At 39.7% G+C, this 18374-nt stretch overlaps 1 long non-coding RNA gene across 1 annotated transcript; it reads right to left on the reverse strand.

Moving 5' to 3' along the window:
- Positions 1-15099: 15099 nt before the first annotated feature.
- On the reverse strand, positions 15100-16192 carry LOC125160161 (uncharacterized). The gene is made up of 3 exons (XR_007150168.1): positions 16030-16192; positions 15296-15392; positions 15100-15188 (listed from the first exon to the last, which is right to left on the reverse strand). It is a non-coding gene; the product is annotated as an uncharacterized LOC125160161 (long non-coding RNA).
- Positions 16193-18374: the final 2182 nt, after the last annotated feature.

The raw sequence follows: 18374 nt of genomic DNA on the forward strand, positions 1-18374 counted from the left end.
AACCCCAGAAAAAACAAATAGTCCCATTAAAAATGGGCAGAGGACCTGAATAGACATTTTTCCAAAGAAGACATACAGATGGCCAACAGACACAATGAAAAAATGCTCGACATCACTAATCATCAGGGAAATGCAAATCAAAAGCCACAATGAGATATCACCTCACGTCTGTCAGAATGGCTAAAATCAAAAAGATAAGATATAACAAATGTTTACGAGGATGTGGTGAAAAAGGAGCCTTTGTGAACTGTTGGTGGGAATGTAAATTGGTGCAGCCACCCTGGAAAACAGTATGGAGTTTCCTCAAAAAATTGAAAATAAGAATACCAGTAAATATGATCCAATAATTCCACTACTGACTATTTATCCAAAGAAAATGAATAAACTAATTCAAAATGATATATGCCCTTCTTATGTTTATTTCAGCATTATTTATGATAGCCAAGATATGGAAGCAATCAAGTGTCCATCAATAGATGAATAAAGACGATGTGGTGTGTGTATGTGTGTGTGTGTATGTATGTGCACATATATACATGCACACACATATATGTACATACACACACACACTGGAATATTACTCAGCCATAATAAAGGATGAAATCTTGCCATTTGCAACAATGTGGATGGATCTAGAGGGTATAATGCCAAGTAAAATAAGTCGAAGAAAGACAAATATCATATGATTTTTACTTGTGTGTGAAATTTAAGAAACAAAACAAATGAACAAAGAAATGAACAAAATACAGACTCTTAATACACAGATAAACTGATGGCTATGAGAGAAGTGGGTGAGGGATGGGTAAATAGGTGATGGGGATTAAGAGTACACTTATCATGGTGAGCAGTGAGTAATATACAGAATTGTTGAATCACTCTAGTGTACATCTGAAACTAATATAACACTGTATGCTAATTATACTGGAATTTAAAAGAAAGATGTGGTATAAATGCACAGTGGAATATTACTCAGCCATAAAAAAGAATGAGATCTTGCCATTTGTGACCACATGGATGGACCTAGAGGGTATTACGCTAAGTGAAATGAGTCAGACAGAGAAAGACAAATACCATATGATTTCACTTATATGTGGAATCTAAAAGTCAAACGAACAAATAAAAAAAGCTGAAACGGACCCGTAAATACAGAGAACAAACTGATGGTTGCCAATGGAGAGTGGGGTCGGGGAATGGGCAAATGTAGGTGAAGGGGAGTGGGAGATACAAGCTTCTAGTTACGGAATGAATAAGTCACAGGGATGAAAGGCCACAGCATAGGGAATACAGTCAGTGGTATCGTAATAGCATTGCATGGTGACAGATGGTAGTTACATTTGTGGTGAGCATACCATAATGTATAGAATGGTTGAATCACTATGTTGTACACCTGAAACTAATGTACCATTATGTGCCAACTATACCTCAATAAAAAAAGAAAAAATAAAAAAAGAGGGCATAGGGAGTGAGAGAGAGAGTCTTAAGCAGGCTTTATACTCAGCATGGAACCCAATGCAGGGCTCAATCCCACGACCCTGGGACCACAACCCGCGCTGAAATCAGGAGTCGAATGCTCAACCAGCTGAGCCACCCAGGTGCCCCATATACATATACATTTTTTAAAAAAATGAAATAGTATATATAATGTGTATGAATGATTTGTTTTTGTCACTTGACATTTTCTATTTTTCCATGTAAATGAAACTATCCCATCTAGTATCCAAGCCACATTAAATTGCCCTAATTATACCCAAAATGTCTTTAAAGCTTCCCAAGAAGAATCTCCATCAGGACTGTCTATTGCATCCTGTTGTTATGTTAAGTCTGTAATCTAGAACAAGGGCTGCTGGCCAAATTCATCAGGCTGCTGGTTTTTATAAATAAAGTTTTGTGGGAACACAGACACTCATTTATTTAGGGCCGTCCATGACTGCTTTCACTCTATAAAGGAAGAGTTGAGTAGTCATGACATAGGCCATGTAACCCACAAAGTCTGAAGTGTTTCTATTTGGCCCTTTTCAAAAAAGATTTGTTTACCCCCAATCTAGAATAGAACAGTCTTCTTTTTTAATGACTCTGAATTGCTGATGTGACTGGGGCAGTTGTCCTCCAGAATGTCACAGTTTCTGGATTTATCTGGTTGCTTCCTATAGTATCTTAGTTTATTCTTCCTACTGGATGTTTTTTCCCATTTCATTACAGTAATCTCAATTACCTTAGTGTCAGTACGACCAGGATTTCATAGATACTAAAAGGATACATTAAATGAAATGAATGAAGAGAATTCTCTGATCCTGCCAAAACTTAGTTTTTTATTCTGAAATTCCTTTAAGTGGGGATAAACTCTTTCACTGTATCAATAGAAAGAAATACTTCAAATGAAAATATCTTGGGAGAAAGTATAATGGATGAGGCAGCACAGCCAATGGCTGGGTTTTAAAGCAGGGGAAGGGGAGACGTAGGGAAGATAAAATGCTGTTGGAAAGCCAGTCATACCAAGGTGTGAGTGGTCCAGGCTTGTGAGAAAGAGAAGCACGAGGCCTGCAGAAAGGCTTTGTTTTCCTGAAAGAGTGGAGAGATAACAAACCATAAAGAAGAGAAAGTTGAAATATCAAAGACAAACTCTTTATTCTAAAATTTTGTCTGGAGCCAATTCTGAGCAGTAAGCATTGTGTAGTGTCCAACCATTTCAAACTCATTCGTGTTTCCATCTTCTCTATGGGAGGCATTGCATGGTGGTGGAGAGGCATAAGGAAGACCTGCCACTTGCCTAGCACTGTTCTGATTACATTTCTGTAGCATTATTATCTATAAATTTCAAGTATCCTCGAGTGGCCTAACTCTATCTTTAACATGCAGTATTCAGTATCGGCCAATGAGTCACAGCAGAATAATTTGAAAAGTAACAACAGGATAATTTGAAAACTGTCGTAATGTTTGATACAACACTGGCTTTTTAGGTGCTAGATAGTTCTCTGGTGACCTTTGATTACAGCATGTAAAATAACTTCTGCCCAAAGACCGGTTGATTAAGCAAAGCTGAGTTCACTAAACTTCCCGCCGCAAAGGAGATTGTCACCTTATCTTGGAGGAAGTTAGGGAAGGATTTCTTCCGAAGGGATTTTGAGGTCTGGGCCAAATGTTTAAAATGGGTCTTTCAAAGCAGGGACTGGGTGAGGCCAATGACATAAAAATTTAGGTGTGGTGAACATATATGGCAAAGCAAGGTTCTGATGAGCAAGCTCTTTGAATAGGGAAGGAAATCTTTGTTCTGACAGGAGAGCTGTTTGCCCAGATGAGCAAACTGTCTGCCTTGATAAATTGACTTGTAAGCATTTCCTGAAACAAATGGTGAGGTTAATTATTGGTTTCCAGTCTTTCTCTTCCAAGGTATAAATTACCTGGAACAATCAGGTCATATTAATATAGACGGTCTCAGTTTTCAGTCCTAATGGCTGAGTTATGTTGACGCAGATGGTCTCATGCCTCAAGAACTTGGTGGAAATTAAACAAAAACAAAAACCTAAGACGTAAAATTATTGCCTTAAGTATTTTTATATATTAATAAGGAATATTTGTTTTGTTATACCAACGTTATATTGGAAATTTTCCAATTTGCTTTCAATGAATATTTAACTATTTTAATCATTTGTTTTGAGTTACCCAAGTATTTATAAGAACAAATATTAAAAACATGATCGTGAACATACTGGTCTTTTTCCCTTAGTGATAATTATAGCTGCTTAGACAACTTTTGGAAATTAAAAGAATATGTCAAAGTTAACATGCTAATTAACAGCATCTGAAATGTTGTTTCTAATTAAATATGTGGAAGGAATCTATGTGTTTGAACAAGATATGAGAAAAACAATTTTGCCAATTAAAATGATTTCCTAAGATACTTTATATAATAGTTTTTCATTTATACTTCTTATATTTAACAGGTATTTATTGGGCATCTACCATTTACAAGGTACCATGTGCAATCTCTAGAGAATTCAGGCCCTCCCTGACCTCCAGGAGCTGACAGTTTAATAAAATAGACGACAGAGAAAACTATAAGTAAGGGATATTTTATGCAAATCAAGAGGAGTCATAGAAAGTACTTCCCAATGATAGTGTTAAAGTATAATTTTTTAAAAAGTTAAAAACATGAGTCTCATGCAAATAGAGAATGACATGAGTCAGAGTTTTATTAACTCATTAGTGAAAGAACTATTAAAATGATAAAGCTGGTCCAAAGATCATTTTGAGGAATTGGGTATTTATTGGCACTTTGAGAAAAGAATGTTAAAATATGACGGGTAGGTTAGGTACAAAATTAGCTAATGTCCTATAGGGCAATAAAATCATAACCTCGAAGATTATGTTTTCTTCCAGAATAAAATCTGCAAGTAAATAGTAATTCCACACAGTCGAAGATTCTTAATTAATAGTAAATAGCAAATTCAAATGCAGGAATTCCCTGAGATAATTAAATAATCTTTATATGAGCCTATTATATGTGACTTTGGAAGTAGTGTTTTCATATGGGAGTTCCAAAGTGACATTTCTTGGGGATGTTATTCTAAATCCTGAATCCCAAGAAAAATCAGTTGAGAAAAGGGGAAACAGGACAAAGTATTAAAATTCTCTTGGGGTGCCTGGGTGGCGCAGTCGGTTAAGCGTCCGACTTCAGCCAGGTCACGATCTCGCGGTCCGTGAGTTTGAGCCCCGCGTCGGGCTCTGGGCTGATGGCTCGGAGCCTGGAGCCTGTTTCCGATTCTGTGTCTCCCTCTCTCTCTGCCCCTCCCCCGTTCATGCTCTGTCTCTCTCTGTCCCAAAAATAAATAAACGTTGAAAAAAAAAATCCTCTTACAAGAGTTAAAACTTATCAGTGTAGAGACATTACTGACTCAAAGGAATCCACTGACACCAAGTAGAAAGCAAGGGCAGTAAATGATCACACACAGAGGAGAAGGTTAAGTTAATGTTTCTAGGAATGTTTCGATGTAAAGTTTTAGACCATTTTTCTTAACAGACACAAGAAGGATCAGAAAACACTCTTAGAGAAAGCTGTGGACAAGAAATAGTTTAAACACGCAAAAACACAGATGGGGTGTGGGTAGGAGAAAAGAAGGGCTTTCTAAGCAAAGGGAACTCTGCGAACAGAAGCAGAACGTTTGGAAAGTGTGCGGAATCTATAAAACCTATAAACAAGGGAAGATGAAGGTTGGGCCAGATGGTAGGAGGTCTTAAGTTCCAAGATAGGATTTGAGTTTTATTCTGTGAGCAGAGTAGTTACGTGACTGTAGATGGGTTTTGTGTACATAATTAAGGCTGCAGATTTTTGGGAATGGGGTGAGGAAAGCTAGGTTAAAGGAGCGATAGCACTGGAGTCGGGCAGATGGGTTAGGATAATGTCACAGTATAGATGTAACTCTGGCCTAGACTAGGTTAGCAGCAGTAGGAGTAGAGATTAAAGGGAAACAGGTACACTGCTATCTTGGTTGCAGATGCCAAAAGGCAGGTCAAATGCTTGGATGTATTAGGGGGTGAAGAGGGGCTGATAGGAAGGCAACAAGAGTTTTAGAAAAAATAAATGTGAGACTGGAATATTCGTATAGGAAATATGGAAAAAGTAGCAGGCACTTTCTGCTTTGCCATTAAAATGGCTTACTATGATGATCGTCTTACCAATAAATTTGAATATTCATCAAAAGAAAGGTTTTCTGTAAATTATTTAATTTGAAATAAATTTTGTTTCTGTATCAAAGTTATGGAAAAGTTAAAAACTTTTTTTTTTTCCAAAATACATTCTCCCTTTTTCAGGAGAAGGTCAGTTAGACAATAATCAACATACTACAAAGACATTTGGCTTTGGAAATAAGCCAACCCAGAGAGCAAGGTTCTGGATAGAAACTCAGCAATTGGGTAGCCCAAACTTAGGTACTCTTGAGTCTGTGTCTTAGTCAGTTATCTACTGGCCATTTGGTATTATGAATGGACAGTGAGGCAAACAAGGGCAAGTGTTTTGGAGATAGGAAGGGGGATGGGTTGGGGGGAGGGAGTATCTCTAGCAGAAAGGTGACAAACTTTATTAAAGAAAGAGAACAAACTCTATTATACATCCATGAGAAAATGGAACATTAACATCAATACTAATGCTACAGACTCATTAATTCATTCACTCCTTTATAATTAATTCTTATTCTGAGAATCTTGAATTAGCCATCTGTTTTCATGAAGTTTCCTCCTTCTGCACTAGAGAGAGTCCTGGATATTCTGACTAAGTACACTTTTGGTCTTGGTTTTTCTAAGCTATAGAATGGCTATACTTTCGGAGTGTGTTGATATATACGTTATGGGATGTGTGTATTTGGCATGTGTGTGTGCGTGTGTGTGTGTAGCTTAGTTAACTATGTTTCAGTATTTTATTTCACATAGAAATTATCTTGATACCCAAACATTCTCCATTAATTAACTTAATTTAATTGTAGTCTAGGATGAAAAATTATCTAAGTACCTTAGATACTACTTTTAAAGTTACTTTTACAAAACTGTTAGAGTCATGTTTTAATTTAGTTGAATACACAATTTTATGTTTTTTACATTGCTAAACATTATACAGATGTTAGTTATCTGATCAATAAACCGATATAAATCATTTAAGGAATCAGATTAACTAAGCTCTTAAAAAAACAAATAAAAAAAACCCCATATGGTTTGTATAATGTGCTTCACTGGTAACATGCCACACTGATATCAAAGAAAAGATATATAGTTGATGTTACTTGTTTTTTTTTTTAATCAAAATCATTAAATAAGTCTGACTTGTCTAAAATTCACTTTAAATATGGGAACCTGAATTCCTTTTTAAAAGAAGCTTCTGAGCCAGTGGTTTCTTTTGTTTAGTTTTACTTAAAAAGGCTAGCATAATAAAAGTATTAGAAACTGAGTTTCTTTATTTTCTGAAAATTTTGGCAAATTATTGACATGTAAATACATATTTATTTCCATAAGCCAAACAGAAGTTCTTTAAGAGGTGTTATAATCTAATTTAATAATAACCTCTAGTGGTAGGAGAATATTTATGGAGAGGTAGAGACCTTTTCCAGGTTCAGACACACAGGTATCCAAAGAGAATGTAGTTCAAGGTCCCACAGGTCAGAGTGAACACAGACACATGACGCCTCACCTGTCTTGCTCTCAAAGAACCATTCTTCACCCGAGATCACATATCGGCAAGGATAAAGAAAAGACTAACAAATTGGATACTCTGTTGTTTTTCACCAGTTCAACCAACACACCTGACTAAATTGCCAAACCATTAAACCAGATTCCCAGCCATCATTCTCCTAATGCTGCTGCTGCTGCTGCTGCTGGTAACTTATCTGCTATGTATGAAGTCATAGCCACTTGGACAAAGAGTTTGCAGCTTCCCACACAAACCAGAACCAGAACCAAATTTGGCCAAGATCCAAAAGCAAAAGGAAGGGCTCAGCATCAAGTTACAAAAAGAAAGAAACAGAGTTAGCAAAAGTAAATGTTCTAGTGTGCTGGAGAATCCCTCTGGGTCCTAGAAAAGATGAACCTATGAGAAACACTTCTTGGATAGCACGGTTTAATTTGTTCTGGCACAGAGTCTACCTGGACATGTTCGACCATCTCCAAGCAAAGTCCCATTTGGGGAAAGTTAAAAACATTACCTGCTTTCAAATACAGAAAGAGCACATGCCAAAAGTTTTACTCTTGTTAATCAATGAAGGAACCGGCAGGATCATAGGACTAATTGAAAGAAGAATTCCTGGAACAGGGATTTATGTCACCAGAAATTCAGAGGAATGCAGAAATAAATGTTCTAATGGCTACAAAATTGGTTAGTGTCCAATGGGACTATACAAGTTTAATAACTGGAGCTATCATTTCTAGTGGACTGACATCTACAAGTAAGCTTTTAACTTCATAATGTCTGTGCTTTAATCAAATATAGTTAAGAGTGACGTTTCACACAGGTGCGTTTGTCTAAATAATTAATTATGACATGTGGGATCTTGAAGGCTTTGAATAGACTTTGGATTTTAACCAAAATGCAGTTTGCAGCAGAGTGATGATAGTAGCTTGGATTAGGGAATTGGCAAGGGGAACCAATTGACAAGGGGAACCAAGAATGCTCTTGAGATATATTTTAAGGAGGAAGATCCCCCAGATGATTATTAGATTACTGGCATGAGCATTTGGGGGTATTTGGGTGGCATTTATTGAGACACAGAGAACTAGAGGGAGAACAGATGAGAGCAGGGATGGGGAGGTTAACTTGGGAAGCACTAGGTTAGAGATGTCTGTGAGATAGGCAGAGGCTATGTTAAGTAGACAATTGGGTGTTGGGTCTGGGGCTCAGCAGAGAGGGCAGGGTAAGACTTAGCGGTGCGGGGATGCAAAGTATTAGATATGGATGACCTCCATGAGGAGATATTGTGAACGAGATGTGAGCTCAGAATGGGGGCCTTGGCACCCTACCCTGAGGGGTCAGCTGGAGGAGGAAGAGCCAGCAAACGAGACAGGCTGAGGGGCCAGTGAGGTAGGAGGACCTGGAGAGTCAAGAGGAGAGAGTGGGTTTTGAGAGTTTATCAAAGAAAACTCAGTCATTATTTGTGTGCACTGTGTCCCCTGAAAAATATATGTTGAAGTCCTAAGGCGCACTACTTCGGAATATGATTTTACTTAGAAATGGGGTCATTACAGATGAAGATGAGGTCATCCTGGAGTTGGGTGGGCCCTTAATCCAATATGGCTGGTGTCTATTTGATTCATAAAGTGCCAAGCATTGGTGACTTAGCAAGAGTGGCTTTGCCGAAGATAAGCAGAGCCAGACTGCCGTGGGGGATAAACTGCAGGAGATGAGAGGTGGGGGCAGCTTTCCAAGAACTGTGACCCCCAAACCTCCTATGCTTACAGAAGCTCTGACAAGTTTTGGGAAATGTGTACCTCCATGACAGTTGTATGTTAACAACCTTTCACATCATAATTTTAAATAATACCTATATCTATATCTATCTATGCATTCTTTTGGGTCTTGTATTCAATTTCAGCATGTGGAGGGGGTGAGGGTTTTTACGGAGGCCTCATTACATGGGCATGAGTGATTAAGTCATTGGCCATTGGTGATTGAACTCAATCTCTAACTTCTCTCCTCTCCCTGGAGGTTGGGGGTGGGTAGGTGGGACTGCAAATTCCAACCCTCTGTTCACACGGTGCTCCTAGCAACCAGTCCCTATCATTAGGTGGGTTCCAATAGCCACCTCATGAACATAAAAGGCACATCTATCACTCTTTCACTTAGGAAATTCCAAGGGTCTTAGGAGCTGTGTGCCAGAAATGGTGATGAATACCAAATATAGATTTCTTATTATAAACCACAATATCACAGGCATATTGTAATAATTGAAATTTTAAGATAAAACTATTGTACGGTCCTTTAAAATATACCTAGTGGAATCAGCATGCAATCGCAATTTGATATTCAGTAATTCACTTGAAATATTCATGAACAAGTTGGAAATTTTATGCTGTTCTTTCCCTGTATAATCTTATTGTCATTTGATTTCTTCTATAGAATTTTATCATAATATATCATTATGTTTAGCAATCTTTTTTTTTTAGCAGTCTTTGCAATAAAATAAAGACATTGACATTAAATTTTAAAAAAGGCCTATGACCATAAACTTTGAAGTAGTAAATATTTTTCTTTTGGATTGATTTCTTCCTTTCTTTTTTCATGTTTATTTTATTGAGAGAGAGAGAGAGAGAGAGAGAGAGAGAGAGAGAGAGAGAGAGAGAGAGAACGAGTGAGCACATGTGATTGGGAGAGGGGCAGAGAGAGAGGGAGAGAGCGAATCCCAAGTATCACAGCTGACAGTGTAGAGCCCATCGCAGGGCATGATCTCACCACCTGGAGATCATGACCTGAGCCAATATCAAGAGCCAAATGATTAACCAACTGAGCCACGCAGGGAGCTCCCTGGATTGATTTCTTTTTCACATTTTCATACAGTTGGTCAAAACAATATAATGCAATCTAAAATTCAATACATCATTGTTAAGTGTATAAAAGCTAGTGGAAATGTATCTGATAATGAGACAGATGGCAAAGGTTTTTCTTCAAGTAGTTTAAGTATCCCTGGTTCAGTATTTTTTTGTGAGAATGAGGCAGAGTTCTGCACCAATACTTTTCCCGTTTTTCACTTTTGTTAATATAACTCTTGAGAAACCTTTTCACAGAAATAAGTAGACAAGAATGGAAGGACTTTTTTTCTAGCAATACCACCAAATTCTTTAAATGGTCCCCATGATGCCTCCAGAGGAAGAGCTACTCTTATACTAAAGCTCAATCCGGCTTAATCATAGGCTGTACCTCCTCCCAGTGCTTTTGAGTTACATGGTAAAAATCAGAGTGTGTGTATCAAACAACATTTCCCATAATCTATTCATTGACAGAAGGATTGGTTTCTCCCTTCACTTGTGTTGAAAGCAAGAATTGGAAAAGATCTTTTACCCAGTTGCTAGAGTGATTCACTTTCTTAACACCTATGCTGACATTTTGAACTGCCCCTTGGGCAGTGGCAGAGGAGGAGTCACACCTGAAGACAATGAAGTTAATGAGATTTGAGCTTCCAGAACCTTCACTTGTACCTGCCCCAGCTAATGCCGAGAGTTAGGAGCCTTGCTACTTGAAGTATGGTTTGTGACTGAGCCATACCAGTATCACCTGACCATGTCCTGGGGATTGTCAAATATGTAGAACTCGGAGCCCATCCAGACCTACTGAATCCTAAATGGATCTACATTTTGCCAAGTTCCCCAGATGTTCATAGGTTCTTTGAGGTTTGAGAAAACACTGCTGTTGGGTATTCCAGGTTAGGAAGACCAACCAAGTTGTAATCAGTTACCATTTCTGGTAAGTTGTGCAAAGAGATCTCAAAAGAAAAAGGACCCGGATTCCCAAGTCTCTAGTATTTGGTGTGTTTTCTTTGCTCATTTGAAACAAATATTCACCTTCTGGGGCCCCTGGGTGGCTCAATCAGTTAAGCGTCTGACTTCGGCTCAGGTCCTGATCTCACAGTTCGTAGGTTCGAGCCCCGTGTCAGGCTCTGTGCTGACAGCTCATAGCCTGGAGCCTGCTTCGGATTCTGTGTTTCCCTCTCTCTCTGCCCCTCCCCCGTTCATTCTCTGTCTCTCTCTGTCTCAAAAATAAATAAACATTAAAAAAAATGGAAATAAATCTTCACTTTCAGACTAAATTTTAAGTTTGTAATGTTTTTCTTAAAAGGGACTCTTAATACTGTACAAACTTCAGGGCTTACCAAACCTGTTGTGTCCTGGCGGGGGGGGGGGGGGGGGGGGGGAGGGGGGAGGGTGGGCACTGAGAGCAGAGAGTGGGGGAAGAGGTGAGGAAAGATGCAAAGGGAGAGGAAGCTCAATGGGGAAAAGCACCAGGGCTAAGTGTCAGTGAGGAGGGCCTACTGGAGGTTGGCGATAGTGCTTTGGCTGTGTGACCTTTTTTTTTTTTTAGCATCTCCTAATGATAGATAGGGTGGGTGCCTTCTTTCTCCACAGGTTCATGGGGCAGATTCAAGAGAAGGAGGAGGAGTGATGAGAAGATGGTAGTTTCTTATTTCTCATTTTATCCTCATGACACCTTTATGATATGTGAGGGCATACATACGACCACCATTTTAGAGTTGATGCTGAGCCTTGAGTCAAGTACTTTTCTAAGATGCTACACTGTTCTTGACCCAGTTTATCACCTCCCCAGATTCACTTAGCTTTTCCTGCCTCCTGCATCTTGGCCATTTGTTCAGTGGAGAGATGCATGGACCCTCTAAGCCCAGAGGCGTGGGTGCTCTGGGAGTGTTGGCCTTTGGCACGGCCTCCATGATGCCTCCAAAGGAAGAGCCGCTCTTATGCCAAAGCTCAACCCAGCTTGGCCATAGGCTGTACCTCCTCCCAGCGCTTCTGGGCTCAGGCGAGCACTGTGCCATAGGCAATGCAGCGGGCCCTCCAGCAGCTGCCTAGCAGGGTCAGACAGCAGTGTGTGGGAGTCAGTGCCCCAGGGGATGAGACACAGGTAGGCACTGGAAAACAAACTCCTCTCCCCTCATAGATGGTCCTGAGGCTCAGGACTTCTACATGGCCCATCTGGCTGGTGTCCTGGGCTAGGAACCAGCGGCTTCTTAATCAGCAGCTGTAGCTGGCTCAGTAGCATATGTATCACCTTCATTTTGCTTTCTGTTTTCCTCTCTTTCTGAAGGCCTTGGGGTTGTACCTCCTGAGGAGGCCTCAACACACAGCTCTGCCTCAGTGTTTGCTTTTGGAAGTGCTCTGGACCAGGAGACACTTATTCAGGACACAGTAGAACCAACAATAGAAGTTACCTCATTGTCAAGGATACACTATATGCCAGGCACTGAGCTGGAATGCAAAGTAAAACAAGAAATATGTGGCCCCTTCCTTCGGGGGGTACAAATCCAGCCTTCCCATCTCCTGGTCCCATGTTCTTTCTAGAAGACACCATAGTGATTGCAATGGACGATCCGTCTCTAAAGAATGGACGGAAACTCACCAGAAATCTCCTACTAGAGAAAGTTCAAGCCCTCTTGTCACACTGCTCAGAATTCATCAGTTTTGTTTTCTGAGTGGATTTTATGTGAAAGTATAGCTTGTTCTTTCTGTGTCTATAGAATAGAAAGAGAGCAGCAAGCAATATATCCCACAAAAATAATTTATCTCAAATGGGAATTTTTTTCCCTAGAAGATATGCTTTTCATTTACTCCATTGAATCTGACACACCTTGTGGTTATCTAGGTTATTAGCCACTCTGATAATGAATGAACACATATCCAGCCCTCTCTTCCCTTGTCTCCTCCATAAATGTCATTATTCATACTTCATTCATTCGTTCGTTCGTTCGTTCATTCATTCATGTATTCATTCACAGAGAAAGGGTTGTTGCGCTGAATTTAACAAAATAAAATATTGACTTCTGGTGTAACCTTAGCCTTTGGTGAAGAGCCAGCAGCCTGTTCTGAGCCATGATGTTGAACATTTGGGAGGATGCAAAGTTGGCATAGTATGGGCCATAGGGATCCTCATCTTACACAGGAGGAAATGGAGTCCCAGGGAGGGTAGAGGGATTCCCCAACACTAGTTAGGGATACAGCTTGGACTTAGGCATAATCACGCTCTCTTACCATCATGATGTTTGGGAACTATTTTCTTTATCAGAAAAAAACATGTTCTATTTTGATATGCAAGTATTCATCCTCCTACTGCAATTCTCTCTTAAGAGTGAGCAACTGGGATGAAGTCTACTTCTCAAAGAAAGGGCCATAACCTTGGAGTTAAATATTTATGAGGAAAGCATTTCTATTTGCAACTGCCACATAAGAATTTGGGAACAGCTGCAGGGTCAGGCCATAGCATATAATGCCTCTTCCCCCACTCCAGCGTCAAAGACAAGATTATCTCTGCTAAATTTTCTAGGTGATTTCCCCTGCTTTATATTTTGTCCAGATTAAAAATGTCCAGAACACCCTAAATGTAATTTTGCAGAATTGACAATATTTAATGATGCTAACATCTTGGTAATCATTACTCTGAAAATGTGCACCTAACTGCCTGGCCTGAATAAGGGAAAATGTTTGCCTCATCAGGCTGTTTAGTGGATTTTAAAGTGGATCGATCCACTGGGAAAGAGTTTATATGAGATTGTTCTGGTTTTTTTTTCTTTAAGTTAATTTTTTTTGAAATTTGCTGCATAAGAATAATGAAATGAACTCCAATGAGATTAATTTAGTATAATGCTTCCTATAATTAAATCCCAACTTAAGTTCAGTACTGCAAATATGAGTAAGCATCTAAATTAAATCTGTTTTAACTAGGCTCTAATAGTCTAATTGAAAAATCTATGCTAGAATCAAGTACTCAGGTTTATAGTAAATGAGCCTCTCTCATATGACATCACACTGTAAAATGGAAATCTTTGGTAAATTTTGATAAATATCTAAATACTTTGCCCCCTATATTTTGAATATGTTCTCTCTCCACCCCCTGCAATTTTTAATATTTGCTATTTTAGCTTGAGAATCTGGGGAAATGGCTCCATGGTTAAATGTGGAGTAGTTAACATAGTCCTACATTTTGATTTAAGGGACTTAAGTCCTGGTCGCAATTCTACACCAAGACATCTTCTTTACAAACCCACTTAACCTCGGGTTCATTATCTGTCAAATGAGAGATTTTGTCTACCAGACAATATCTGTGTTTCCTGCCCCATTCAGTCACCAAATGAATATTAGTCTTTGCTCTAGTGTTGGAATGTGCATTTAGCCTTTGCTGTGGTTTTTATTATCACACATTTGGAGATATTGCCTCAACTACCTTTGAGAAATAGTATTACATAAGGAAATCATTTTATAGATACGCATATCAAGTAATTAGTAGTGGTTCTTGAAATCATTCAATGTCAATCAGATTTTAAACCCTTCAGAAGCATCCTATTCTTAAATTATGGTAATACATATCTTTCCAGGAGACGTTTTCTAAATGAAAGGAATTTTTAAATGTATATAATCGTCTCTAATTAGTGAAGAAAGACATCAGGCCTCTTGTGGTTTACAACATCCAAGTGAAACACTTAGTCAAGTAGATTGTTTATTTGGAATATACATCAGGACATAGCTTGCAAAGTTTGAAGGTATTCAGTCAAAGATTTTGTAATCAAAGACCCCTGAGAGCAAATATCTCCCTGTCAAATAAAACATGGTAGAAATATTAGATTTGGTCATTTACCAACTGCATGAATTAGACAGGATGCATGTTTATATTCCAATTTTACAGAAGAAAAAGTTGACCTTCAGAGAGTTTAAGCACCTTGGCCAATTTTACACAGCTCTCCCACTGGGACCAAAATCCAGGCCTTTCATTTAGTTACACTGTTAACTACATCACAGATTCCTTTGAGTTGCCTAAAAGGAAAACAAAATTGCACACGGAAGGTAAGAAATGCCACTTTATTTAAATGGATAAATAGGGTAACAAAACAAAAGCCAACTGCTCTAAGAATCCCAGAGGAATTTGAAAACGTTGTATTCATGTAATTTCTCTCACGTATAAGTGCTCTTGCTTCTCTGCCCCTTGTTAGAGATGGAATCTGTTGAAAAGGTTGGTTGAAAGAATAATTTTCATAAGGGAGGTTAAGGCTTGAAGAAGGGAATGGCAGTTTATAAAAGCTCCCCTGTTGAAGGAATTACTTCTTACCTAGAACGTAGGGCAACAGACCATGGACCAGTGAGGTGAAGACGCCAGCGGGGTTGGTGGTCCTTTGCTGAAGGCCCACAGGGCAATTGAGTAAAACCTGAATAAGAAATAATTTGATTCAAACGTATACAGATTACAACAAAGAGTGGCTGGATACTTAATTATGTGTTCCAAGTCAGAAAAATTATCGACAACCGATGGCAGAACAAATATAAATGGTTTGTTGCATTACAATTTCTTCAGATAAGAAAAAACAGCTTTCTTTGTATGAATGAATGGTCATACTTGGCACATTTGAATCATCGGTGAACTGGTTACGTAAAAAAGAAATGCAAAGATTCCATTTCTTTGTTCTCCTGTTTTGCCTTTGGAGAAAGTATTTTTGGCATTGTAAACGCTTTATTCAACTATAGGAAATGTTAACAGAGGTGGGTGTAAGATGGTGATTCTCAACCCTTGATGAGCAGTTGGGTCATTCACAAGGGCAGCCAGAATGGGGAGCTCCTGCCACAGTGGCAAGGCCATGGGCCTCGATGTCAGAAGACCTGAGTGTGGGGATCCGTTCCTAAATTTATTAATTTTCTTTAACGAATTTAAAAATATTTGTTTGATTTGATTAACGTGTGGTCTGTAACATTTGACTTGTAGTCATTTTCCCGGGTTGGTACAAGAGGGCTGCACCTCGTATAATCTGGGGGGAACTTTTCGAGAAAAAGAATAGAAAGATGTCTTACCTTTGCAAATATTAGAAAACTGCCCAACCAAGGGGACACAAGGCAAGCGTCAAGCGTTTCACGGCAATCCCCGCTCTGGCTTTACCGTCAGATCATTGTCGGTGTCTGTTACCATCAGGTGTCTGGTTGAAGAGTGGATAAGCTTGCATTCCAGCTTTAAAGAACTTTATGCAGTATCACTATGGCAGCAGGAAAGGGGAAGGACAAGGCGTTGGGGGTGGCATTTGTAGAGGAGAGGGAGCCTATTCTAAAATTCACGGGCTGAAGGAAGATGGATCCTTGCTGAACGAACAGCGCCACCATCATTGGGACACGTACGTTGAATGCTTTCCCCTGATATTTTATAGTCTAGATACATTCACCGCCAACTTTTTTATTGTTGTTCAAATAGTTTCCTTTGTTACTAAAAGAAGTCATCCTTGAAATTACTGTCAGACGTTAGGTATGTACAAGTTGGATCTGGAATAAGGAAGGTTGTTGGCTTACACGGAAATTATAAATTCATAAATATAAAATGAAAATCCCCCTTTGGCTCTTTTTATAGCATATCCTTTTCTATATCGTAGAGATCTTGTCTATTCATGTGGTTTCAACAGCCACATTTGTCTTACTTCTCATTTTATGTGTGCCGTGGTTGCACATTTAACTCACGTGCCCATCAAACACAAATGCCAGTTTCCAGTCATCTCTCTTGAGTGCAAGATACATATAGGGGCACCTGGGTGGCTCCGTCAGTTGAGTGTCTGACCTCGGCTCAGGTCATGACTCATGGTTCGTGAGTTTGAGCCCTGCATTGGACTCTCTACTGTCAGCTCAGAGCCTGCTTTGGATCCTTTGTCCCCCTCTCTGTGCCCCTCCCTGGCCTGTGCTCTTTCTCTCTCAAAAATAAAACCTTGGAAAAAAAAAAGATACGTATAAATGCCTACCAGACCTCCACATTTCACCTCGAACCACCTCTGTTCACAAGTACAAGCATGGAAGCTACCCAGTCTCCTACCAGGATCCCTGTCTTAGTGAAAGACCCACTACCTACACAGCCACCTAAACGGGAGGACTTGGAATCACTTAGACTGCTCCCTCTCCCTCACCCCTGACATCTGATCAGTCATTGAGTCTCAGGGATTCTGTTCCTGTATCAAATATCACCTTCTCTGTCTTTGCACCATCTCTAGCTTGCATTAGGCTCTCATCGTCTTGCGCCGAACTATTGCCATGTTTGAGGAACAGGTCTACCCCCCGCTTCCAATGCACTACTAGAGTATTCTTTCTACAGTGCAAAATTCATCATGTTTGCAATCCTGCAAAAGCCTCCTATTTTTGAAGATAAAATCCTCAAGAGCATATCACATTCAGGATGTGGTCTCGGACTTGCCCCTCCTATTACCCCTATTGTCTTTGGTCCAATACGAAAGAACCTGTTGTAGTTCTTTAACAGGCCAGCTTTCTCACTTTTATGCCATTGGTCATGCTGCCCTTCCTGGCTTCTTTGCCAGCTCCTTCTGCATATAACACATGTGCATCCTATAGGGCTTAGCATAGGCATCACCTCTTCACAGAAGCTTCCTTGGCTTCTTCCCCCAATATCCAGGCTGAGTTACATGCCTCTTTGCTGGGAATGAGAGAAGAAGAAGTAGAAACAGCAAGTTTCGATAACTCATATGAAAGGGAACAGAAAAATGAAGGAGTAACTAGGGTTAAGTAGCTTCAACTCTACACAGGATGACCGTGACAGAAAACGGTGAACCGTGTCTGAACTCTCCAACTTGATGGCTTCAGCACTGCCCAGCTCAGGAAGGAATCACATGCATTGATGCTTCTGACTTGGATTTTTTTGTTTGTTTGTTTGTTCTGATTTAGTTCTATTTCCTCAACGCAACTTTTAAGATTTTTTATGATAGTTATACCATTTAGACATGAGGCCAGTCTCTAAAACTAGTGCTACTCTTAAAAATCAAAGGGTAAGGGTGCCTGGGTGGCTCAGTTCATTGAACATCCGACTCTTGATTTCAGCTCAGGTCATGATCTCATGGTTCACGGGACTGAGCCTGCATGGGGCTCTGTGCTGACAGCGTGGAGCCTGGTTGGGATTCTCTCTCCCCCCCCCCCCCTTTGTTCCTCCCCCACTGGCATACTCATGCTCTCTCTCTCTCTCAAAATACATAAATAAACATTTTTTTATATATTTTTTAATGTTTATTTATTTTTGACAGAGAGAGAGAGACAGAGCACGAGCAGGGGAGGGGCAGAGAGAGAGGGAGACACAGAATCCGAAGCAGGCTCCAGGCTCTGAGCTGTCAGCACAGAGCCTGACGCGGGGCTCGAACTCACAGACCGCGAGATCGTGT

The sequence above is a fragment of the Prionailurus viverrinus genome, chromosome A1 (assembly GCF_022837055.1).
Source record: "Prionailurus viverrinus isolate Anna chromosome A1, UM_Priviv_1.0, whole genome shotgun sequence".
Taxonomy (NCBI): domain Eukaryota; kingdom Metazoa; phylum Chordata; class Mammalia; order Carnivora; family Felidae; genus Prionailurus; species Prionailurus viverrinus.